Source organism: Macrotis lagotis, chromosome 4 (genome assembly GCF_037893015.1).
Source record: "Macrotis lagotis isolate mMagLag1 chromosome 4, bilby.v1.9.chrom.fasta, whole genome shotgun sequence".
In the NCBI taxonomy this organism is placed as follows: Eukaryota; Metazoa; Chordata; class Mammalia; order Peramelemorphia; family Peramelidae; genus Macrotis; species Macrotis lagotis.
In genome coordinates this window covers 190,451,676-190,477,035 of record NC_133661.1, presented here as the reverse complement: position 1 = coordinate 190,477,035, position 25,360 = coordinate 190,451,676, and the positions used below count along the sequence as shown (strand labels likewise).

Genomic DNA, 25,360 nt, shown 5'->3' with positions numbered 1-25,360 from the left:
GGAGTTTAAAATTGTGCTATTAACAAACAGAATGAATGAATGAAGAGAAACTAAATTTCTTATGTATTATTGTTGCTCATTGTAATCATAGTATTTGACATTTGACTCATGAATTTCATAAGACTGTTAAGTACAAAGAAAATCTTGTAATAATAAATAGAAAGGATTTTTAGAACCATCAGGTCATAAATAAAAGAATTTTCTGTAAGGAAATCTGATGGACATTTAACAACTGCAGCCACCTGATTTTAGTAATTTTAATTAACCTAATTGCCAATGAATGGGTTAATTATGTGATGTCACTCTTTAAAGTCAATATTTTTTTTGTGTACACATTTAGTTTTATTGTAACAAAGCAATTTGTACATTTTAACGTTTAAAAAATATGGAATGCTTCACGAATTTGCGTGTCATCTTTGTGCAGGGGCCAGGCTAATCTTCTCTGTATCGTTCCAATTTTAGTATATGTACTGCCGAAGTTAGCACTAAAGTCAATATTTTAAAGGAATTTGACTTAAGGTTGTTTTTAAGAGTAATTTAGTTAGGTATATTTCATCAAGTCTTAAACAGACAGACCCTTCCTTTGTATACACCCTCAAGGTCAAGGAAGGTGGTACTTAGAAGTTTTGTGGTAATTGAGATTCTTTGCTTGTAAAGAATTTGTCGGATTAATTTATAATACCTAAAAATAAATTTTTATACAATTTAGGTTTGATAAATTCCAATTTCATTTTTTTTCTTTAAGATTGAGAAATCCTGGGCTTCCGGCCAAGATGGCGGAGAGAAGACAGGCACAGTCCTAAAGTCTCCTGATCTTTCCCTATCTATTATATGAAACAAACCTCTTAACAGAAATCCAACCCACAAAACCCAGAAAGAAAAGCCAGGAGAAAGAACATCTACCTCAGGATTTGTCTCCTGCAGCAGCATTGGGTGAATTTGGGTGGGTGAGTCTGGGCGCAGAAGGTGGATCAGCCCCAGGTCAGCCAGATTAGCCACTGAATTGGAGCCTGGGAGTTTGAGGGCCTGAGAGCCGGACCTGCTGGATCAGCAGTAGGCCTAGACAGTGGGGGCTTGAGTCAACTAGGGAGCAGAGGCACTGGTGTTGGTGCTGATCTTCTGGAGCATGCCGACAGGGCTGGGGGGAGAGTTCCAGTGCAGAAGAGCTGCTGACACCATCCCTGGGCTCCTCTGGTCTCAGGAACTCTGAGTCCATGCCTCCATTGCAGCTGAGGCCTCTTCCCAGAACAAACAATTGCAGACTACTTCTGCCTCAGGCACAGGTGTGTGAGCAGAAGAATCAGACCAGCTGACAATAGGGAGAGGAATGACCTCACCCCAGGGTAAAACCCACCATTGATTGAAGGCAAAAGGATTCAATAGCTCTAACCCCTCCCTTCAAGCTAAGGGAGAAGGCCTCAATCAAGGTCACAGACCCTCCAGAGAAAGCAACCAGCACCTCCTACTGGCCAGCCAGAGAAATTGCACTCAGTGAGTAAAGCCTCTAGCGATCACAAGCCCCTGTGAATCAGCCCCTCCCCAACTCAAGGTCTTAGCAAAATGAAGAAAAGTCAGCAGAAAAGTAGATCCATAGAAAAATTCTTGGAAGGAAAAGACCCTAACTCAGAGAGACCTAGAACCTCTGAGGAGAATATGATCTGGTCTTCAGCACAGAAAGACTTCCTTGAAGAAATAAGGAAGGAGTTTAAAAATCAACTGGAAAATTTGGAAGAGACAATACCTTGCAACAAGAAAACAAATCCTTAGAAAATACAATTGGACAAATACAAAATGAGAATAAATCTCTCACATCACCAATTAGACAAATACAGAATGAGAATAACTCAGATCCTAAATGGGGCAAATGCAAAAAGAAAATAATTCTCTCAAAACCTCAATTGGTCAGATGGAAAGCTCTTTCAAAAGTAGAATTGACCAATTGGAAAAGGAGTTGCAAAAGTTTAATGAAGAAAACTCCTCCCTAAAAAAAAGAATGGAGTCTGCAGAAACTAATGACTCCATGAGACAGCAAGAGCCAGTTAAACAAAATCCAAAAATAGAAAAAAATAGAAGAAAATGTAAAATACCTCATCAGCAAAACCACTGACTTAGATAATAGGTCGAGGAGGGGCAATCTGAGAATTATCGGACTCCCTGAAAACATTGAAGAGGAAAAAAAAGCCTGGACTTAATGTTACAGGATCTAGTGATGGAAAACTGCCCTGATATCATGGAACCAGAAGGCAAAGTAGTTATTGAAAGAATGCATCGATCCCCTCCAGAAAAAGATCCTAAAATGAAAATACCAAGGAATGTTGTGGCCACCTTCCAGAACTATCTGATAAAAGAAAAAATCCTGCAAGCAGCAAGAAAGAAACAATTTAAATATCAAGGAGCCACAGTAAGGATTATGCAGGACCTGGCTGCATCAACTTTAAGGGATGAAAGGGCTTGGAACGAGATATTTTGAAGAGCAAGGGAGCTTGGAATGCAGCCAAGAATCCATTATCCTGCAAAGCTGAGCCTTCTCTTCCAGGGGAAAAAGATGGACATTTAACAAAATGGAAGAATTCCAAAATTTCCTGATGAAAAGACCAGAGCTAAATAGAAAATTTGGACATCAAACAGGAGGTTCAAGAAACACATGAAAAGGTAAAAAAAAGGGGCAGTAAAAGAAAAAAAAAAGCTGCTATTCAATAAGTTGAAACTGGCCGTAATCCCAGCATGGGGAAAAAGATTCTCATAAATCTTGAGAATTGTAACTCTAACAGAGAGAATATACCTAGCCAGAAGTGATGGACATTCATGACCTATCCATGAGACTGCTATCCAAAGGGATGTAATTGGTTTTAACTCCACATGGGAGAAAGACTGTGATAACTCTCAAGAATTTTAACTCTATTAGATAGACTGTACTTAGCTAGAAGTGACAGATACTCAGAATTTTCTATGAATCAGATAGAATGATCTAAATAACACTACCTCCTTAAAAAGGGGGAACAGGAAGGAGACGGGAGGAGGGAGGGGACTGAATGTGGTAAATCACATTACACTAAGAGGTACAAAATACCTATGGTAATATAGGGGAAGAAGGGAGGAGACAAGAAACACCTGAATCTTTTCATCAGACTTGGCTTAAAGTCAACTTACACATACTTAGTTAACTTAAAAAACATCTAACTTTTCAAGTATTAAAAGGGGAAAAGAGGAGGGGGGATGGAGAAAGGGTGGGGGAGTGGGGGAAAAAGGGGAACTAACAAAAAGGAGGGAAGGGAAAAGGAAAAAGGGAAAGGGGAAAGAAAGGGGAGGGGTGACATAGGAGGGCAAACACACTGAAGGGGGTGGTATTTAGAAACAAAGTACTGGGGAATATGGATGGGGAGGGGGGAAAATACAAACAGAGGGCAGATAGCATGGAGGATAATAAAGAATTAGTAATCATAACTTTGAATGTGAATAGGATGAACTCTCCCTTAAAATATAAGTGAATAGTAGAGTGGATTAAAAATCAGAATCCTACAATATGCTGCTTACAAGAAACTCATTTGAATCAGAGAGATACATATAGAGTAAAGGTAAAAGGTTGGAGCAAAATATATTTTGTTTCAGCTGAAGTAAAAAAAAGCAGGGGTAGCAATCCTTATCTCAAACAAAGCATCTTCAAAAATAGATATCATTAAAAGAGATAAAGAAGGAAACTTTACCCTCTTAAAAGGTACCATAGACAATAAAGTTATTTCAATACTGAATATATACACCCAATCAGATAGCATCCAAATTCTTAGAGGAGAAGCTGAAAGAACTACAGGAAGACATAAACTTCAAAACTCTACTAGTTGGAGACCTCAAACTCCCACTCTCAGATCTAGATAAATCAAATCATAAAATAAACAAGAAAGAAGTTAAGCAGGTAAATAGATTGTTAGAAAAACTAGATATGGTAGACTTATGGAGGAAACTGAATGGGGATAGAAAGGAATATACCTTTTTCTCTGCAGTACATGGAACTTAAATAAAAATTGACCAAGTGTTGAATCCGATAGGAGGGAACTCAGTGCCAACACCAATATGATGCATAAGCTGGTTCGTTTATTGATCACAGGATACATACTTTTATACTCTACATTTACGTAAGCAATTACATAAGTGTTTTAGCAAGCATTTTTTTCATATGCATACCTTGTGTATGTCTTCGGTGATTGTTTTGAGAACCAAACAGTGTTTTGATAAAAAAGAGTGCAGATTTTTTTGAGAACCAAACAGAGTTTTGATAAACAGAGCGCAGGAGGTAATTATCTCAGAATGTGCTTTCTATCTGAGCCTGGGAATACATCTTGTTAGCTCAGATATGCAGCTACTCCCTTATCTAAGCTCTGAAGTACATCTTGCTTGTTACAGCACATAGCTATTTCTGTGTTAACCCTTCATAGCTCTTAGCCTGGAACACATATGACACCACATCTCCCCCTTTTCGTTTAAAGGCCTGGGAGAACATGTTTTCTAGAGATCTCTGACAACACAAAAGGATGCATGGTCCAAACAACAAAATTATAACAAGTATAAAGCAAATTACAATTATAGGTTTTACAATTGCCAAAAGCCAAGCAGGTAATCCTAAAGATTTTAACCAATCCTTAAAGAAATCTTCATGTACAGTTATTTTATCAAGATTTTCTTGTAATATTTTGATTTTAGCATAGACTGAAGCACTGTTATCTGAAATATTAAAGCAACACATGCCTTCAAATTCCTCACAACCATGATTATGTAATAAAAGCAAGAAATCTATTGCAGCTCTATTTTGTAGTGTAGCCTTGTGAATGCTCTGTACAGCCGTAATTATATCCATTAAAGCCATGGACGTAATGTCAGCCTGAGCTTTTGCCCAACATGCAAGTTTTTTCATGGTATTATAATGAATAGATGCCATTACCCCTGGTGTGAAAAAGGATGTGGCTACTGTTTCTGATACTGATAGAAAATTAACATTTTTATTACAGTTGGAAGCCAGAGGAATGCTTGTTTTCCTAGGGCTTCTGGAGAAATTAAGGTATGGTGTGGACACTAGTGCTAATTGGCCTAGATAATAAGGTCCTCCTATAGGACGCCATGGGATAGAGCTGTATGCCTTATCTTCACATATCAAGAATACTCCAGGGGGTAATGACTTCTCTCCCTCAATTCATACTTCAAGGAGCCCCCGTTCTGTTTTTGATAAATTCCAATAATGAAAATGCCCTGATATATTAGTGAATCGTTCCCACTTAGGGGAATCCCAAGGCTCGTTTTCTTTAAAATACTCTAAACCTCCAAATATAAAAGCTCCTGTAGCATTATAAAGTTGTGGGGAGCTCACAAGACTACAATGTGGGAGATGAGTGATATTCTCTTTTATTCCAGGGGGAACGCTCCACAAGAGATTTATTTCCTGTGATTCCTGTGTAGTTGGTTTATTTAAAGCCTCCAATATAGCTCTTAATCTACAACTATTTTTCAGGGATGGCCAGGTATAATTTTGCTGCTTATCACACGTACATGCACAAGAACTAAACTGCTGAAAACTCCTACATATTTCCTTTAACTGTCCATAGTACCCTTTCAGTCTCTGTTTAATGTTCTCTGGGTCCAGGGGGATCCCTATGAAGCATGTCTTGAAGGGATCACCAGCTGATTTCAGGGAGATACACATTTGTTGCTGTCCTGTAGCATTAGCCAGTGTGAGCCACATATTTACTTGATGCTGTAGATACTTAGCAATCAGCTGAGTCACAAGAGCCGTAGTGGGGCAGGATGCAAGCGCCAGCAGAAGAAGTATCATCTTTCAGGTGAGGTTTTACCCACTTCACAGGAATCCACTGTGGTTTCGATGAACCTGAAACAACACAAGCATACCCTCGTCCCCAGGTTAGTAACTGATAGGAATTGTCCCATCAGTCAGTCTTAGGATCAAAAACAGAGACAGAAATGTCAACATCGGCAAAGTGTGCCGCATTCTTTGAAAAGTGAAAGTAAAGGGGCTTGTTATCTGAGATGGAGTGCCTAGGGTTAAGCCAGTTCAAAACATAAATCGCTTTGCTTACTATATTATGCGGTGATCCCCCAACCTCCCCCATTTCTTTTAAAAACAAGGCTAAGTAGTTCTTAACATCCTGATGAGCCCTGTCAGCAGCGGTTGTGCCAGGTAGACTGAGGCGAATGAGACGCGGACATGAAGCAGGGTAGGAGGGGGTTAAATCCTCCTCCCTCCTCTGCCAGCCCAGGGATGATTCACAGCGGCTGCCGAGTCAAGTCCTCATTAAGCAGGAGAGTCGTTTTACTGCAGTCAGGGCAAGAGGCAACAATCATTCTCATCTGTGTCAGGGGCAGGTTGAAAGTTTTCACCAAAGTCTTGGCTGAGATGAGCAGGATGCAGCAGGGGGAGGGAGCCGAGGTGTGGCAGGCTAACTAAGGGAGCTCGGCAGGGCTAGAGCAGTGGGGGCAGGACTCTGTGCTTGAGCCAGAGCGCCCAACTGCTGGAGGGTGGAGGGGGGAGAACAGGGATCGGCTCCGCTCAGCCAGCGGAGTGCAGGCGGCCCTCGCCGCTGATCTGAAAAACCTGTGAGAGACAAAGGCAGCAGCTGGAAGGCTCTGGGGCGGCTACCTGCCCTCTTCCCAGCCAGGTGGCAGCGGGGATTAATTAACCCTTTTTCTGCTAGAGGAGGCACATCCAAACTTCCTCCAATAGTGGTCCTTTCAGCATCAGTCACGGCGGGGCAAGCCCACAAACTTTCAATGTCATCATAGACAATTCTGCACAGTGTGCCATACGGTTCTGCCAGTCTCTGGGCTTCCTTGTTCTTAGTTTGGACTGCTTCCCATAAGCTTTTTCCCAGCTTATCCCATTTTTCCAAGGAGAAGAGTTCTTCAGTCTCAGTAATTATGCCCTTATCTCTTCCCCAATGTAGCACCCAGGAAATTTCTGACCTCTTAACAGGCAGGTCATATTTTTTCAATAAGTCCTCTAAGGTATTGAGCACAATGTGCTCTGTGGCTGATACAGCCATTCCCATCCCAATTCCCTGACTCACAGGTCAGCCGTGGCCACTTCTGCTTTTCTTCGAGCGTCGAGCGAGGGAGCGTTTAGCACTTCCCTACCGACTCATTTGGGATGTCTTCTCCCCATTCGACTCACTTCCATCAGGTTGGGGTCACCAGATGTTGAGTCTGGCAGGAGGGAACTCAGTACCGACACCAATATGATGCATAAGCTGGTTCGTTTATTGATCACAGGATACATACTTTTATACTCTACATTTACGTAAGCAATTACATAAGTGTTTTAGCAAGCATTGTTTTTCACATGCATACCTTATGTATGTCTTAGGTGATTGTTTTGAGAACCAAACAGTGTTTTGATAAAAAAGAGTGCAGATTGTTTTGAGAACCAAACAGTGTTATGATAAACAGAGCGCAGAAGGTAATTATCTCAGAATGTGCTTTCTATCTGAGCCTGGGAATACATCTTGTTAGCTCAGACATGCAGCTACTCACTTATCTAAGCTCTGAAATACATCATGCTTGTTAAAGCACATAGCTATTTCTGTGTTAACCCTTCATAGCTCTTAGCCTGGAACACATATGACACCACAACCAAGTACTATGGCATAAAAACCTAATGATCAACTGCAGAAAGGCAGAAATAGTGAATACATCTTTCTCAGATCACAATGCAATAAAAGTCATATGCAATATTGTGCCAAGGAGATATAGACCCAGAACCAATTGGAAACTGAATAACCTCATTTTAAAGAATGAGTGGACCAAAAAACAAATTTTAGAATGAATTAACCCTTTCATCCTAGATAATAACAATAATGAAACAACATACCAAAACCTATGGGATTCACTCAAAGCAGCTCTCAGGGGATATATTATGGCTTTAAATGCTTACATGAATAAATTGGAGAAAGAGGAAATCAATGAACTAAACATTCAACTAAAAAAATTAGAGAAAGAACAAATTAAAAATCCCCAATTAAATACCAAATTAGAAATTCCAAAAATTAAAGGAGAAATTTATAAAATCAAAAGCAAAACCACTATTGTATTAATAAATAAAATCATATGTTGGTATTATGAAAAAACCAATAAAATTGATAAACCTCTGGTCAATTTGCTTAAAAAAAGAAAGAATAAAACCAAATTGTTAGTATCATAAATGAAAAAGGTAAACTCACCACCAATGAGGAGGAAATTAAAGTAATGATTTGAAATTATTTTGTCCAACTCTGTGCTAATAAATTTGATAATCTTAAGTGAAATGGATGAATATTTATAAAAATATAAGTTGCCCAGGTTAAATGAAGAGGAGATTAAATGCTTAAACAACTCTATCTCAGAAAAAGAAATTCAACAAGCTATCATTGAACTCCCTAAGAAAAAAATCTCCAGGGCCTGATGGATTCACAAGTGAATTCTACCAAACATTTAAGGAACAATTGGTTCTGATTCTGTATAAACTCTTTGGAAAAATAGGGAACGATGGAGCTCTGCCTAACTCTTTCTATGAAACCAAAATGGTGCTGTTACCTAAACCAGGAAGAGTTAAAAAAGAGAAACAAAATTATAGGCCTATCTCCCTGATGAATATAGATGCAAAAATCTTAAATAAAATCTTAGCAAAACAATTACAAGTTATCACCAGGATAATACATTATGATCAAGTAGGATTTATCCCAGGAATGCAAGGTTGGTTCAATATTAGGAAAACTGTTAGTATACTCAATTATATCAACAACAAACCTATCAGAAATTATATGATCATATCAATAGATGCTGAAAAAGCTTTTGACAAAATGCAGCATTCATTCTTCCTAAAAACACTAGAGAGTGTAGGATTAAATGAACTGTTCCTTAGAATAATTAGCAGTATCTATTTGAAACCATCAACAAGCATTATATTCAATGGGGAGAGGCTAGAGGCATTCCCAGTAAGATCAGGGGTGAAACAAGGGTGCCCATTATTACCATACTATTCAATATTGTATTAGATATGTTAGCTTAAGCAATTAGAAAAGAAAAAAGAAATTGAAGGAATTAGAATTGGGAAGGAAGAGACAAAACTCTTACTCTTTGCAGATGACATGATGCTCTCTACGTAGAGAATCCCAAGAAATCATCCAAAAAACTACTGGAAACAATTAGCAATTTTAGCAAAGTTGCAAGTTATAAAATAAACCCTCATAAATCCTTAACTTTTCTATATATGTCTAGCAAGATATAGCAGGAAGAGCTAGAAAGAGAAATCCCATTCCAAGTAATCTCAGACAATATAAAATACCTGGGAGTCTATTTTCCAAGTCAGGCTCAGAAACTTTCTGAAAACAATTATAAAACACTTCTCACACAAATTAAATCAGATTCGAATAACTGGGCAAATATCAACTTCTCATGGATAGGTAGAGCTAATATAATAGAAGTGACAATTCTACCAAAACTAAACTACTTGCTTAGTGCCCTACCAATCAAAATTCCAAAAAATTACTTTAATGAATTAGAAAAAATTGTAGGTAAATTCATATGGAGAAATAAAAAGTCAAGAATTTCCAGGAACTTAATGAAAAAAAGTGCAAAAGAAGGTGGCTTAGCCCTACCTGATCTAAAATTATATTATAAAGCATCAGTCATCAAAACTGTTTGGTATTGGCTAAGAAATAGAGTGGTGGACCAGTGGAATAGACTAGGTACAAAAGCAGGAGAGGATTATAGTAATCTGCTGTTTGATAAACCCAAAGAGTCCAGCTATTGGGATAAAAACTCTCTCTTTGATAAAAACTGCTGGGAAAATTGGAAGTTAGTATGGAAGAAACTTAGATTAGACCAACACCTAACACCCTTTACCAAGATAAGATCTAAATGGTTACAGGATTTAGACATAAAAAACAATACTATAAGCAAATTAGAAGATCAAGGACTAGTTTACCTGTCAGATCTATGGAAAGGGGAGCAATTTATGACTAAGGAAGAATTGGAGAACATCACCAAAAACCAATTAGATGATTTCGATTACATTAAATTAAAAAGCTTTTGCACAGATAAAACCACTGTAACCAAGATCAAAAGAAATGTAGTAAATTGGAAAACAATCTTTACAACTAATGATTCTGACAAAGGACTCATTTCTAAAATATACAGAGAACTGAGTCATATTTTTAAAACAAAAAGCCATTCCCCAATTGACAAATGGTCAAAGGATATGTAAAGGCAATTTACAGATGAGGAGATCAAAGCTATCCATAGCCATATGAAAAATTGCTCTAAATCATTAATTATTAGAGAAATGCAAATTAAAGCTTCTCTGAGGTACCACCTCACACCTCTCAGACTGGCCAATATGACCAGAAAGGATAATGATCATTGTTGGAAGGGTTGTGGGAAATCTGGGACACTATTACACTGTTGGTGGAGCTGTGAACTATGCAACCTTTCAGGAGAGAAATTTGGAACTATGCCCAAAGAGCAACAAAAATGTGCATACCCTTTGACCCAGCAATACCACTACTGGGTCTATACCATGAAGAGATGATGAAAAAGGGTAAAAACATCACTTGTACAAAAATATTTATAGCAGCCCTGTTTGTAGTGGCAAAGAATTGGAAATCAAGTAAATGCCCTTCAATTAGGGAATGGCTTAGCAAACTGTGGTATATGTATGTCATGGAATACTATTGTTCTATTAGAAACCAGGAGGGATGGGATTTCAGGGAAGCCTGGAGGGATTTCCATTGAACTGATGCTCAGTGAGATAAGCAGAACCAGAAAAACACTGTACACCCTAATAGCAACATGGGGGTAATGTTCAACCTTGAAGGACTCACTCATTCCATCAGTGCAACAATTGGGAACAATTGCTGTCTGCAAAGGAGAGAGCCATCTGTATCCAGACAAAGTGCTGTGGAATTTGAACAAAGTTCAAGGACTATTCCCTTTAATTTAGGAAAAAACCAGATGTATTATGGTCTGATCTTGTTATCTCTTAGACCTTTTTGTCTCTTCCTTAAGGATATGATTTCTCTCTCATCACACTCAGTTTGGATCATTGTACAACATGGAAACAAAGTAAAGACTGATAGATTGCTTTCCGTGGGGGGGTGGGCGGAGGGAAGTAAGATTGGGGGGAAAATTGTAAAACTGAAATAATATCTTTAATATAAAAAAAAGAAAGATGTTCCTACTAATACTTCATTAGAGGAGTCATAACCATTGAAAAAAAAAAGATTGAGAAATCCTTCCCCACAGTCTTTCCAAATTTTTAAAACTTCTCCTCTTGGATGGAAGCATGTTCAGCTATTGTCCTGCCTCCCTCTCCTGTGTTGTTCAGCCCTCCCTCTGCTACAGTATTTTCTGTGACTGACCTAGCTGTTGGGTTAATATTCAGAGCATTTAAAGCTTGCAAGTAGAAAAATTCTTGCTATGTTCTGAAATTATCATATATGAGATTAAGTTTCTGAGAAATCTCACTTCTGTTTTAAGATTGATATATGTATATTTGGGTGGAAGTGAATAAACTTAAGAAAATACTAGATGTTGTACTACTATGGCAAATAAAATAATGACATCTGTAGTCATATCATGTGGAATGGAAGATGTAAATGTCCTATGGTCAAATGAGGAATATTTAAAAGAACTTCCCATCATATTCTCTGAAGAAATGTAAAGTTAAAAAGGTTCTCTTTCTTTATTTCTTATAGTCTGCAGATAACATTATGTGCCACCTCTGACTCAAAAAAGAAAAAAGGGGGGGATGATGGAGCAATAGTGATATAAGATTTAGTATGATTGTTAGTGTAATTTTGTAACAGTAGTTTTGCATTTTAAAATATGGTAGTAATTCTGTAATAATTAAACATATTGTGAATAACATTATCAATTCTTTCTCTGTATATGTAATTATTAGTTGGGATTACTTTGCTTTAAAATTTTTATTACTATTCTTTTTTCTTAATTTTTCCTGTAATGATATCTTATATATTGTACTGTCATAACTGTTCTGAAAGTTTATTTTGTTAAGTGAGAGTATCTTCCAAATGGGGGGAATAACAAAAAATAATGATAATAATCTCTGTAATTGAATTTTCTGTGAATATAAAATCAAATTGTAACTCATCAAGATCTAAGGGATTTCAGAATTTTATTTTCTAGTAATGAAATTAAGAAGTTTTAACTGAAAAAAAGAAAATATAAGTAATCTAGATTGAAGAAATCTCTGAAGCTACATCCTAAATCATAGAACTGTTTCAAATGTTACAGAAGAAATGAATCTGAATCACTTTGTTATTTTGTGTTTCTTATCTGTATGATCTAAACAATCAAAAAGGAATTGCTCCTTTTGAATCTCTGTAATTTTTTAAAATTTGTGATTGTATTACTCATTTGTACTGTTATGGATCTTATATTACTTGCCCATGGTTCTTAGAAAATCCAAGTCCCACTGATATGTTATTTCCCCTCCAATATGCTCATTATCTTCCTAAGTTTTATTTAATATGATTGATCTACGGTTGACACCAAGATGTCTGTCTAGATCAAAATGAGGGAATATCTTCTCTGATATTCTTTATTTTTTATTTTTTTTAGGTTTTTTTTTGCAAGGCAAATGGGGTTAAAGTGACTTGCCCAAGGCCACACAGCTAGGTAATTATTAAGTGTCTGAGACCGGATTTGAACCCAGGTCCAAGGCCTGTGCTTTATTCACTACACCACCTAGCTGCTCCTGATCTATTTCTGATCAGAAGTTAGTCTCTTAACCTTTAACTAGCAGTCGTAAAAATGTCAGTCTGCTATGTAAGGCCTATCTTTTACACTGATAACTTGTCCTCTGTCAATACTATTTGATCATCTCAGTGATGGCACAAAGAAATTCCTTCTTGATCAACAAAAATCTCAAGATAAGAGACATCCTGGATGAGTAGAAAGAAAATTCTATTGTTATTTGTGCACATTTATTGTTCAGTATAAGTGGAATTCTTGTCAATAGAATTTTAAGCAAATATAAGATTTGAGAGAATCATATTATAAAACCATGCCATCCATATGAAATCTCATTGGTTGGCTGTCAAAAATTTTATGATTCTTTGTTCATTTGTATAAGATGCCCCCCCAAATTTTGTATCATTGTTGGCATTTGCAAGGATGCCATCCACCCATGTGTTTGGTAGGATCCTAGATAATTAATTTTCATTTATAAAACTAACTTTGTTATTCCATTTTTAGTTTAAGGAAATTTTAGTTTAATAGGATAGTAATTTGGAAGTATGATATAATGATTACACTGTCACTATTCTTTGACCCATTGATCATATTACTGAACACAAAACCCAAAGAAAACAGATAAAAACAAATGTTCTTATACAGCAAATATTCATAGCAAGACTCTGTGCCATCAAAGAAATGGAAACAAATCCTATTGATAGGAGATTGACTGAAAAAACCACGGTAAGTGAATGTAAGAGGATTCTACTGAAGTGGAGAAAATGTTTAGATAAATATGTTCTATAATTAATGTTTCCTCTGCATTGATAATGTACTTTACATGAACACTGACCCCTCTAGCCCCCATCTCATTTTTCTAACTATGAGATAAAGTCAATGAATTGTTAATTACCTTGCACTCTAAGTAAATCCCTACCCCAAGGAATAAAACCAGCATTTATCAACAAAACAATGAATCCCTGTCTTAGCCTGAAAGCATTAAATCTTTGAGGTACCACCCCTCAACAGCAGAGTTACTGATTTACTGCCCCCAGGAACTTACACCTAATTAACTCATATTCTTGCCCCTTTAAAAGTTCATTCACTACTCAATTAAATTGCTCAACTTCTTTTGGGAGGGCAACACACTCTGGGGAGTGTGATTTCCCCAAAATAACTTCTTACTCCTCTATACCCTTCTTTATCCCCTGATGGCTTGTCTTCTGATGAAGCTAACCTACTTTTTTGGGAACATGTTCTTCTAGGTAACTTCTCATGCTCTTGCAAAAATTAATCTTATATTTCTGATTAAAAACTGGCCTCTAATTAAGATTTATAAATCTGAAAGTTGTATAAAAACTGTGTGTTACATTCAGCTTAGATGAATGCATACCATGGAAACAATGTAAAAACTAACAGACTGCTTTCTTTGGGGGGTGGGGGGAAGGAAGCAAGATTAAGGGAAAAATTGTAAAATTCAAAATAAATAAAATCTTTCTAAAAAAGAAAACTGTGGGTAAAAATGTCAGTCTGCTGTGTCAAGACCTGTTCTTTTCCATTTCAATGTTATATTGGCCTATGTCAATATTACCTGGTCAGCCTTGTAATAACACAAATAGATTATTTACCTGGGTCAACAAATTACAACATAAGAAATCTTGATGAAGAGAGAAAAATCCTATGTTTGTTGTTATACATTCTTTCTCCAGTTTAAGTAGGATTCTTATCAATAGGACTGTTAAACAAATGAGAGGATCATAATGTATGATTGTCATTTATATGAAATTTAATTGGTTGCCTCAGTTTTATGACTCTTTTTCCTTTCTGTATACATATACTCAAAAACCTTTGTATCAGTATTGACATCTTTAATGATGTCTTCTACCTATAAGTCTCCAGGTAAATCCTAGAGAAAAAAAATTTCATATATAGCCTAACTTTTTGTTATTTCATTTTTAGCCCAAAATAAATAAGGTTGACATACTTTTTTGTTATTGCTTATCCTATCATTGTGTCTTATGTCATTGATATGGCTGATACCCCTTATGGGATCAGTGACTTTCAACTGCCTTTATACTTTCTTTCCCTTAGTTTCTGCTATATACTATATCTATATTGATATCCATGTATATGTGTTTATCACAGTAATACTTAAATAAATATTTTTATCCCTAAAATTTTTTCTGGGTCAGAGTTGGTCTTTTTACATGAATTCTTTCATGTTCCACCTAAACCTTTAGCTGAATACCTTTTCCCCCTCATCATCACTATGCAATAAGAAATGGTATAAAGGTTGTATGAAATATTTCAGAATGAAATAGGAACCCAAAGATCAACATACACAACAATTATGTCAATTTAAGTTAAAAGATCATTTAACAGAAATTGACTTTGAGTAATTGAAAAGCCAATGAAGGATATGAAGTTTATTAAACTTCCTCTTTAACAGTAGAAGAGAGGGATTACTTAGAATTTTGTTTATATGGGTAATTGCCATTACAATATTGCATTTTTTTCTTAATTGTTTTTCTTTGTCAGAAGAAAGGGTTCACCTGGAAGAAAAGATTAAAAAGAAATTGGAAATGAGATGGAAAAAAATAGCCAACTAAACAAGCAGAATTGGGGGTGGTGGAATGGAGCAAGCTGAGTATGTAGACTTGGAAAAAAAAGAGATGTTAGGCAGAGAGAATGAACTTGAGTCTCTGTAGAGGGGAAATTTGCTTAATAAAATTGTCCTTTCCAGGAACATCCTAGAGATAATAAATAAATGGTGGAATATCTCTTTGAGAATTTAAATGAGATGTTTATGGACTTGAGATTTGTAGGAAAGGACTTTTTTGACTTAAAAAGAAATATCATTAATGATTGTAGCACAGTCAATAAAAGTTTAACTTTTGCAAAATCTTCCATAATGTTTGATTTCTAATTCTACATGGCTTATAAATAATTGGTTTAGCTGAATTTTTGAGAGCAATTTGTTTGCCATCTCTCCAAGCTAATAGAACCCTGAAACTCACAAAGTTTCTCAGTTGTTTTTTATTAGTGTACATCATGATTAACAATTTTTCTAAAGATTCAAATAATGTGCAATTCTGGAAGCTATTATCAAACTTTTCAGAGGATAATATGACAAATAAGACGATGAACCTTCTTCCCTGTGGTAGGAGGGGCACTTATTTTATAGAAGATGGAATGATTTCCTTTTAAAAGGTCAAGAAGACCATTCTAGTGATCATTATTGATTTGACTTCCTCAGGACTGGAAGCCTAAAAAGGCTCATTGCCTCATGGAAATAGATTTTTAAACTAAGGTAGTCAAATACTATGCTGAAGGCAGAAATGGATGGGAAATAGCTATTTTATCTGAATTTTATCTTTCTTTATCTTAAATATTTTATCCTTGTTTTCCTTTGTTATTCATATAGTAATTTTTATTGTCCATGTGCTTTTTTTTTTATGGTCCATGTGAAGCAAGGTAAGACAATAACAGAGTACTGAGTTCAAGATGAAAAAATGATTTTTTTATTGCATTAATTACCAATTTTATATACAAGACACATTTCCCCTCTTTCAAAACCCCTATCTCTCTAGGACTTTTCTGACCTTGCCCAAAGAATTCACCTCACTGGAACCATCTAATCTAAATGATTTATGACCCATTGTTTCTACTGTGGGAGGACTGGGGTAGAGACTAGATCTTTTGTATAGATTATGGCTGTGTGAACCTAGATGATGCCAGCATCCCTGGGTGTGTGTTTGTGGCAATGTGAGAAATAATTCGGCCAGGCAGAGAGTCATAGATCACTTTGTTTATTGATCAGGGGTCCACGATATTAATACTATAACTACAGCAGTAAACAAGTTTCTACTCCACTTGATTCTTACAATACTTATTATTCATATCAATAGACCATGTTATTCCTTAATGTCAAGGTTCAGAGGTCATAGGTGTTTGTCATGATTGATTTAGTTGTTTATCAGAGTATGTGGTTAGCATGACAGATATGGTCCTGGATCACAGGCAGTTATGCAAAACCTCAGGCCCCATCACTAGTAAAACCTGGAGCTGGCCTCAGAGATCCTTAAGGAGCCTGGATCAGGCTACACCTAGATAAGACACTTAACTTTTGTTTGCCTCAGTTTCCTCATCTGTAAAATAGGGAAATCATCCCACCTACCTCTCAGAGTTGTGATGTTGAAAGTTTTTAGTCCAGTGACTAGTAAGCACTGTTGTTATTTGATCAGTGGTTTCCAACTCTTCTCTTGGCAGAGATACTGGAAAGCCATTTCCTTCTCCAGTGGATAAAGGCAAAAAGAACCTAGGCAAAGTGGGGCAGCTAGGTGGAGCAGCGGATAGAGCACTGGCCCTGGAGTCAGGACCACCTGAGTTAAAATCCGGCCTCAGCTGTGTGACCTTGGGCAAGTCACTTAATCCCATTGCCTTAAACAAACAAACAAACAAACAAATAAATAAGTAAATAAAAGAAGCTAGGCAAGTCAGTGCCTGAGACTGAGATTTGAATTCAGGCCTTCCTGACTCCAGGTCTAACTAGCACTCTATCCACTAAGTCATCTAGCTGCCCAATATAAATGTTGAGTCTCTAAGGTGACCACCAAATTGAAACATCTAATTCAATGTTACTTGTATTTAGAGAAAGAAACAAAATAGAAGAGGCCATCAGAGACTTGAAGCTCTTGCAGAAAACTTCAGGCTTCATTAGAAGTATGTATTCTCATTGACATATGTGAGCAATTTTGCCTTGAGAAGGAAGGAGAGGAGAATTGAATTTCTTCTTCCACTAAGTCCATGGGAGAAATATTGGATTCCCAAGGAATAGAAGAGAAGCCTATTCCTCTGATACAACTCTCATCTATATCCCCTTTACAACTGTGGGTCACATAGAGAACAAAGAAAAGCCTTATATATGCCCCTGGTCAAAAGACCAAACAAATTTCTCATAGTGAAGATGGAAAAATGCCTTAGGTAAAGGGGGGCTTAAGGATTTATATGTGTTAAGAACAGCATTGTAAACTGATGAACCTTGATGGATGCAGCTCTTTTCAGCAGTTCAGAGACCTAGGACAACCCTGAGAGATCTGTGTTGGATAATGCTATTCACATTCAGAGGAAGAAAAACAAAACAAAACAAAATTAAGAAACCTATAGAATCTGAATGAACACTACTTCACTTTTGAAAAATTTCTCTTATGTTTTTCTTTCCTATGTCATGATTTTCTTTTTTCCCCTTAGTCCTAATTCCTCATACAGAAAATGATTAATCTGTAAACATGCTAAACACAAATGTGCACTAGATTGTTCACTGTTGAGGGGAGGGAGGGTGAAAGGAAATTATGTAACTTATAAATATGCATATATATATATATATATATGGATAAATGTTGAAGAACTTTTATGACATGTAATTGGAAAAAAAGGATCTGTATGGTATGTGTTTATTTTGACTGAAGGAATCACCAACTTTCTGACTTAGGAGGGTAAGAAAAAGCTTAGACGTTAATTTATAGGTTGTACAGGTTACTCCAAGAGATTCACAAATTACTACAAAAAAGTTCACAGGTTAAATTCTTTGGAGGAACAGCAAGATAGTGGGTTTCAATAGAAGTATGGAATTAAGAAAAGAAGAAACAATGTGGACTGGTGAGAAAATCAAGGACAGATATGAAGGGGAGGAAAGAGTGTGAGAGTTTATTTGGGGGATCCTACTCTCCCTGAGAGGACTAGTTAGAGCATGTGGAGGGAAAAAGCAAGAGATAATGCTGTAGAGGTAGGGTTAGAGCAAATTGTGGGGGACCTTAAAATGCCAAATTAAAGATTTCTAAACTTTTCTTTGGGAGGCAATTGGTAGTCATTGAAGGATGTAGATTAGAAGAAAATCATTGTAAACAAGCACTTTGCCAAGAACTCAGAACCATTATAAGTGGACCAAAACCTATCCTTTATTAAAATGTCCTTAAGGATGGGTGTTCATAATAGAAATGGGCACATGTGTCATATGAAATCAGGACCTTTTATCTTCTGTCTAGAAACATAAATCCCTCCCTTGTTTTCAATTGTTTGGGTATTGCCAAAGGCAAAAATCTATCTGAAGTACCCAATTCTTTCCCCATGTGGGTTCAAATTCCTTACCAAATTCCTCTTAACCACAACCTGTTAGTCAGATTTTGAACTACTGGTTCCACTTCCTTCACTAATTCACCTAATCTGCTAATTCTATGGTCTCTTGTCTTCCTGTGCCAGTCTGTTCCCTTCCTCTTCTTATATATAGAGATTCTTCTAGCTCCTATAAGAGGTAAATTAACTTGATTTATACTAGTATGCCAACATTCCTCAGATTCCATCATTATAACTTCTTTCCTCAGTTTCCCATAACTAATGTAGAAATGAAACCTAATCACTTACCACAATCCCTCCCCTTTTTCCATACAAATTTCATTTCTACACCTTTCTTCAATTTCTCAAATTTAGTTAATAATTTTTCACTTTCTTTCTTATACATGTTTATTTCCTTTCCCTGTATTTCTTCAAGTAAGCAAAGTTTTTCTGTTCATATTGTTCTCTGGCAATGGGTAAATCACAAATATAAAGTCTATCTATAGGTAGAGGACAAAAGGATGAGTGACACACAGAACCAAGGGGAAGTTTACAGAGATTAAAAAGGGGGCAGTTCCCAGTAATAACCTGTATAATTAAACACTAGATATATTAATATATAATACAATATAAATAATAACATAAAATAAATAAAATATAACATCAACTTATGCTGATATACAGGGAAAATTTGGTTACAACTAGGAATTAACCTAGCTTTGCCTGTCCTATTTCTTTTAATCGTTCATTTGGAGAATGCTTCTTCACTCTAACATTATAATCTTTCATAATTGTTTTGCTATGCAAGCCAGATTAATTTGAGTTTATAATGTATAATTTAACAATCATCTTAATTCAACAACTTACAATCTTAATCTTTTATTATTACAAAAATGACTCAAACATCCTTAACTAAAATGAATTGTTCTACCCAAAATATTTCTTGAATATACCATGTTATCCTTCTCCTAATATACTCAATTTACTCACATTCCTTTCCTCAAACTAGAACTTGAAACTGTAGTTACCCTAAATATTTTCCACTTTTCTTCTTACTTAAATATGCCCTTTAACATAAAAATTAAGGACTCTTAATTCCTTTCTAAACATGGAACTGATGGCAGGTATCAGAGTCACACACCTAACGTATTTGGCTATTAAATGCAATTACCTAAGACTTCTTTATCTAGTTTGCTCAAAGTAGCTCACTATAACGATTCAGTACATCAAGGGAAAATTTCTTTACAGATATAATTTTTGAATGTCAGGGTCCAGGCAGAGGTCATGTGGGTAAGTTAAATGTCTTAAGCCAGATTTATTCTACCAGGTGAGACATTATTCAAATGTCACATTTGGGGAAATCAAGTCAAAAGGATCCAACCTCAGGCCACACTGAAAATTTGTCCCTTCAACTGATAATAACTGTCACCTGTAATCTTCAGCCCATTGGCTTTCTTGGCTCCAAGAACACATCGATCTAGTAACACTTCCTTTTCGCTGATCATAAAAGGAAATTGATTAAAAATCCCATGAAAGGGGCAGCTAGGTGGCACAGTGTATAGAGCACCAGTCCTGGAGTCAGGAGTACCTGAGTTCAAATCTGGCCTCAGACACTTAATAATCACCTAGCTGTGTGGCCTTGGCAAGCCACTTAACCCCATTGCCTTGCAAAAAAAAAAGTTCCATGAGCTAAAATAGTAATTTTAACTAATTAGAATTTCAAATGAGTACAATTCACAAAATTCCCAATTATAATCTTAATGAGATCCCAATGAATGAATCCCCTACCTAAAGCTCTTAGTGTCCTCAGTCTTTGCTAAAGTCAGGAATTCTAACTATTTCTGGCCCTATATACCTCATCTCCTACCTCATATTTGAGGCCTCTGATCTCTAGACCCACATCCCTTTGACTGAAATCATATCTGTATATCTGTATGAAGAGGGTATAAAAAATTCCCCTTGGCTAGAGACCCCTCCTTCTAGACTGTTATATTTTACAACGAATAGACATCTCCTTTGGCTAGGAGATTGCCTATCATCTTCTAAATTCTCACATAACAATCAGCTAAATATTGTCACAGAAAAATTTCAAATTATCTTTCTTATGTTTATCTTTCTCATATTACATAGGTGCTTTTACTTCAAAGCAAATAACCACAATTTTGGTATATATATATATATATATATATATATATATATATATATATAATCACAATAATCCCAATTTATACATATAACTGGAAAACTATACATAAACTTGTTTAATTACTAGCCATGCTTAACATACAAATCATTACTTTCAGAACTCTTTCACACCCTTAGAGCAAGATGACTTTAACTTTCTCAATATGTGGTATTAATTCCAATATAACAAAAGAGCAGTAAGAATATCACATGAATTACTAGACTATACAAAGCAATCCTTCCATTATTACATTATACATGAACCTACAGATCTATACCATTCATTACATACCATATTTCCCCATGTATAAGACACACCCTTTAAAAAAATTTTTAGGTTTTTGCAAGGCAAATGGGGTTAAGTGGTTTGCCCAAGACCACACAGCTAGGTGATTATTAAGTGTCTGAGGCTGGATTTGAACTCAGGTATTCTTGATTCCAGGACTGGTACTCTATCCACTGTGCCACCTAGCCACCCCTGACACACCCTTTTTTGAAAAGCTTGGGGTCTATTAACTGGTAGTGTCTTATACAGTGGTTGGAGATTTTTTACTTGCATTTCCTGCTTTTTCATGTTTGTCTTTGTGCTCATTGTTTCGTGTTTGTTACCAGATATTAGGTCATGTTTTGCCATGTTCTGTCTCAGAAATGATTCGGAAAAGATTTTCATCCAGTGCTGAATTCAAGTTCAAAGTGATCCAGCTTGCAAAAGTGAATGGAAATCATGTTGCTGAATGTCAGTTTGGTCCTCCTCCAACCAAGAAAACAATCTGAGACTGACTATGGGAGGAAACAACCCAACTGAAAATGCCATGGCAGAAGACCATGAGAGGCAAGTCAGCAAAATGGTCTGAATTAGAGAGGGAACTGAAGAGATGGATTGAAGAGCAAAGGGCAAGTGGAATTCCTGTGTCAACAAAGATGGCTCAGCAGGAGGCAAGAAGAATTGTTGATGAAAAAGAAGTGATTAATTTCAAAGGTGGACACAACTTGGTGCTTCAAGGTTCATGAATCAAAATGGACTAAGTGTGCCTCCACGCACCAGATTGGTCCAAAAGATGCCTGAAATCTATGAGCAAAAGGTCCTTGAATTTCATGATGTATGAGTTTAATAACTTTATGTAATACATTTTTTTTTTCAAATTTTGGGCCCCAAATTTAAGGTGTGTTTTATACATGGGAGTGTCTTCTAAATGGGAAATATGGTAGTTTAAGATTCCTAACTCTAGGGCTGGTTCACTACCTAGTTGCCTCCTCAGCCCACTGTTCTTACCTTGTTTTTTTTTGTGCACAAAATACCTTTTTTTTCCCCTTTTCTTTTCCCCGTATTCCTTTGCTTCACTCATGGTAGTATTACTCCATATGGTCCTAGGATCTGTGAACAGTTCCCAAGCAGGGAAACCCACCAGCAGCATAAATGGTCATAGATATCTTGGGTCGTGACTCCCTGTCTTTGTCAGTATTCCTCCCTGGCTCAAGATGTCTGGGATCCTGCTTGAGCCCCCATCTGTAAGAAGCAAGCATCTTACCAACAACTTAGAACCATCATAAGTGGACCAAAGTGGATCCTTTATTAAAATGTCCTTAAGGATAGGGGTCCATAATAGAAATGGGCACATGTATCACATGAAATCAGGGCCGAAATACAAGTTCCTTCCTTGTCCTCAGTTGGCTGAGTCAAATTGTCAAGGTCAAAAGCCTAACTGAAGTACCCAATTCTCTCCCCACATGGGTTCAAATTCCTTACCAAATTTCACCTTCCCCACAATCTGGTAGTCAGACTTTGAAAGGGATAACATTGATTTGTGAACTTGACTGGTGTCAGGAACTGGCACCACTTCCTTCACTAATTCACTGAAATTGATAATTCTATGGTCCCTTGTCTTTCTGTGCCAGTCCATCCCTTTCTTCTCCATAGATAGAGAGAAAGAGATTCCCCTAGCTACTAGTAAGAGGTAAATTAGCTTGATTTAAACCTGTAGGCAACATTCCTCAGTCTTTCATATAACTTCTTTCCCCAGTTTCTCATAACTAATGTAGAAATGAAACCTAATCACATCACATCATGATCAGATATATGGAAAAAGAGCTTCTTTTTTTTTTAAGTTTTTTTTTTTTTTGGTCAAGGCAATGGGTTAAGTGTTTTGCCCAAGGCCACACAGCTAGGTAATTATTAAGTGTCTGAGGTTGGATTTGAACTCAGGTCCTCCTGACTCCAGGGCCGGTGCTCTATCCGCTGTGCCACCTAGCTTCCCAAAAAAGAACTTGTGTGAATAAAGAAAAAAATAATCTCAGTGACAGGGATAGATAGTATAGTATCAAAGAGAGTTGCGTGACAATATTAAAGAAATACATTTTTCTAATTTTACATTTTTTTGATGCATCACATTTTTTCTCCCCTCTAAGATTTTAATCTCATGTCACTAATGTGTTGAATTATTGCAATTTGTACTCACTTTGGAATTGAATACTTTCTTGGAATTTTTGCAAGGTGCCTGTCTAATACTTTAATAAAAATTTAATTACTTTCCAGATACTAAAGTTAAAGATGAGTTTGGGGGAATCTGAAGAAAGTATTTTCAATTATCTGTGGTGAAGAAGGTCCTTAATTAACAACAAACCAAGTGTTTATGGCATGCTGTTGTTTCTTGTAAGTACTAGTATAACTATTTTCCATAAGGAATATGAACCTTAGAGAGTTTTAAGGAAGTTGATATCTTGGAGAAATTCAGAGCTTTCTTCTTCTTCCAAATTCCTGATTTGTAAAGTTTAGTGTCTTGAAGGATTTAGGGTTAATGAAATTGAATTAATTCTTCTCATCTAGGTCAGAATCCATCCAGTTTTTAAGGACTTGGTGAGAATCCCATTATCTTTCTCTCAAGTTTGGATGGAGACAGATCTTTTAGTTTAGATAACCCAAGGTGGAGGTGATTTGTGAGTTGTGATGTTTTGTCCTTCCTTCCATAAGAAGACCATGACATCAGGGAAGGGATCCCATCACAAGCAAATCAATTGGATTTGAGTGAGGGAATTCTGTGCTAAGTGTCACCAGCCTCACTTTCTTCTCCAAAGCTAAGAACTGGAGATTCCCCCTGTATGAGAGGCAATATGGGTTAAATGACTTGCTCAAGGTCATAATGACTGTCAAGTGTCTGAGGCCAGACTTTTGAACTTGGATTCTCCCAACTAGAGGGTTAGTGCTTTATCCACTGCACCAGCTAGCTTTCCTTTTGGAAAGTAGAGATACTTTTGACAACTGTCACTCTCAGTCCCTCATTGAACTCTTCCAAGGGGTATATAAATTGTGATTCTGTGCTATGATTGTCTTAGGTTTAAGAAAGACAGTCAAATGACCATCCTTTTATTAATAATCTGCTAGTTTTACTAATAAAATTATTAAATTATTCAGAAATTATGTCTTTCAAATATTTTTAATTATCACAAAGGCTGGTTTTTAATTCTCCTTTATGTATGTGTATATGTATATGTTTATGTTTATTTATATATTCCTTAATCATGTTTATATATGCCATACCTACACAAATATGCAACTGTAACTATGGTAGGGGCTATTCCTTTGAACCATAAATTCACAATGCTGGTCAGTTGTCAAATGTATCACCCACAGGTGTAATGGCACCTTTATTATTATAATACTGGTTTCTTTATCAAATGGGAATCCTGACATCTGGGTTTTCACAAATATTCCACTAGATGGCACTCATATCCTAGTAATGTCAAATATTTCTGTAGGAAAATCCACATTTAAGTATATAATATTCTCAGTAGAACATTGCATAAGTGACTTAGAATTTTAGAGCGTGTAACAGGGTGGACCTTTAGAGAGAATCTAGTCCAACTTTTGGAAGATCATTTGGTCTTTAGAGATCATCAAGTATTTATATAACTGAGGAAACAGTTGAAGTCACTTGCATAAGGTTACACTGATAGAACTAGGACTAGAACACAAATATCTCATTTTTTTCATTAAATTCCTTTTTTTACTATACTCTGGAACTCATACGATAGGTGATATTTTATATAATAGTACATATTGGTTTTATTTTGGCAAGGGATTGTGAGTTAGGAAGATCTGTAGAAGACTGTGATGGCTCTGGAATCCAGATCTAGATTTAAGTTGCAATCCCAACACTATTTCTTAATACTTTGGTGATCATGGCTAAATTATTTGACTTCTTTTATTCTCAGTCTATAAAATTTGGTAGTTGGATGATCTATTTAGTTCTAAACTTTTTCATAGGAAATTTTTCTTTTGGAAATGAGAGTTGGGATAGGGTCTAAAGTTTGGTGGCATTTTTTGGTGGCCTCTCAACTG

At 36.3% G+C, this 25,360-nt stretch overlaps 1 non-coding gene across 1 annotated transcript; it reads right to left on the bottom strand.

Moving 5' to 3' along the window:
* Positions 1 to 379: 379 nt before the first annotated feature.
* LOC141523240 (U6 spliceosomal RNA) lies at positions 380 to 486 on the bottom strand. The gene has a single exon (XR_012478424.1). It is a non-coding gene; the product is annotated as a U6 spliceosomal RNA (small nuclear RNA).
* Between the last annotated feature and the right edge of the window lie 24,874 nt (positions 487 to 25,360).